The sequence below is a fragment of the Pteronotus mesoamericanus genome, unplaced genomic scaffold (assembly GCF_021234165.1).
Source record: "Pteronotus mesoamericanus isolate MK-2021 breed Mesoamerican mustached bat unplaced genomic scaffold, CSHL_Meso_final scaffold_1135, whole genome shotgun sequence".
Taxonomy (NCBI): Eukaryota; Metazoa; Chordata; class Mammalia; order Chiroptera; family Mormoopidae; genus Pteronotus; species Pteronotus mesoamericanus.
In genome coordinates, this window is record NW_026555300.1 from 980,641 (window position 1) to 982,653 (window position 2,013).

Sequence of the window (2,013 nt, forward strand, 5' to 3'; positions counted from 1 at the left end):
CAGCAAAGCAAAACAGCAAACAACAGAAAATGGCATAAAAATGATGACTGGGAAGACGAGGTTACAAAACATATTTGGAGATGCCAATGATCAAAAACAAGGGTCAGAGTTACTCTATCAACCACTGTGATGGTGCTCAGGTTGACCTTACTGGACTGTTCTGTGAAAAACACTAGAAATGTTTGTTTTTAAGAACCACAGAAGTCCCTGCAACATCTGTGAATGCCGCCACAGTTTAAACATCAGAGTACCCTACAGAGTTTCTTGGTGTGAAATTCTAAAGAAATTTCTTTGCCCACAACCTAGTACAGAAAGAAAACAAAAAGAAGTATTTTAATCTTCTGGTCAAGATGGCGGTGTAGGCAGACATTGCTCACCTCTTTGCATAATCACATCAAAATTACAGCTAAAGCCCTGGAAGGTGTGACTCAGTGGATTGACTGGCCTGCAAACCGAAGGGTCGCTGGTTCGATTCCCAGTCGGGGCACATGCCTGGGTTGCAGGAGGTGGTATGCAAGAGGCAACCACACTCTGATGTTTATCTTCCTTTCTCCCTCTCTTCCCCTCTCTCTAAAAATAAATAAAATCATAAGAAAAAAACAACCCATAGAAAGTCTTTTAAAAAATTACAACTAAAATATAGAATAGCCATCACCCACAACCATCAGAAATTGAGTTGAATGGAAGTCTGACAACTACAGAATTAAAGAAACCACATCCATCGAGGCTGGTAGGAGGGGGGCCAATGTAGAATGGGCTGGTCCCACACCCAAATGTGGTGGATAAAAATTTGGGAGGGATATCTCTGGAGCTAGGATCCCCAGCCAGCTTCAAATCAGGCCCCCCAGCCCAGGGTTCCAGTACCAGAAGATAAGTCCCCACAACTTCTGGCTGCAAACACCAATGGGGATTGAGTCTGAGGAGGACATGGTTGGCACCCAAGGCAGTTCCTCTTAAAGAACCCATACACAGACTTACTCAGACTTGCCCCCTCTGAGCTCCAGCAATGGGGTGGCCACTTGAAGGGAACCAAGGCAAGTAAAGGCCATTGTCCCTTTTCTAAATCCTCTCCCCTATTGTTTCTCTGCCTTTTGGCTAAGATCAAGTGTAGCATCTGTTCTTATCAGTTTAAACCCTTCCCCCACAGACCACAAAGCCTACAAGCTGGTGCCATATCAGAGACTCCATCAACCTGGGTCACACTGTTTGACCCACCTTGGAGGTCCCCAAAGACTCTGCCCCACCCAATTTATGGGTCCACCCAAGCTTCTTTTCTCTATGAATGGCTGGTCTTGGCTCATGTTCCATAACTTCCAAAATCCTATCAAACGAGCAACAGCTGGCTTCAGTGAGCCCCAGGCCCAGCACTAGCAGTAGCCAGCCTAGATTCACTACTTGGCTTTACCTGGGAATCTCCAAGCCCAGCACAAGTAGCAGTCATCTCAGATTGCTTTATAGCTCTGGCAGGGTGGCCCAGGGAAAACACAGGTAGGGGCGGACCTTGGCCTGTACCACCTGGGAAACCCCAGGGCAAGCACATGCAGTAAACAGCTACAGATGATTTTGGAGCACCACCACCCTGCCCCCACACAGCTGATCCTTCACGAAAGGCACAGGTTGATTGTAAATGGTCACAGCCAATCCTTAAAGCTGACTGGCCTGCATAAATCCCTCCCACAGATCTGCCAACAGCACCCAAGGCCCAGCTACAAGAGGAGGGTGTATTCAACCCACACAAAGGGCAGACCTCAAGTACCCAGCTTGGGTGATAGGAGAGGCTGTTCCACTGGACACTACAGGACACCTACTACATTAGGCAATACCACCAAGACACAGAGTCAAAGAGCTCTACCTAATACACAGAAACAAACACAAGGAGGCCGACAAAACAAAAAGACAAAGAAACATGGTCCAAATAAAGAACAGATCAAAATTCCAGAAAAAGAGCTAAATGAAACTGAGATAAGCAATCTATCAGATGCAGAGTTCAAAACACTGGATATAAGGATGCTC

General features: G+C 46.4%; 1 pseudogene; it reads left to right on the top strand.

Moving 5' to 3' along the window:
* The first annotated feature begins 1,075 nt into the window (after positions 1 to 1,075).
* On the top strand, positions 1,076 to 1,188 carry LOC129081629 (uncharacterized; annotated as a pseudogene).
* Positions 1,189 to 2,013: the final 825 nt, after the last annotated feature.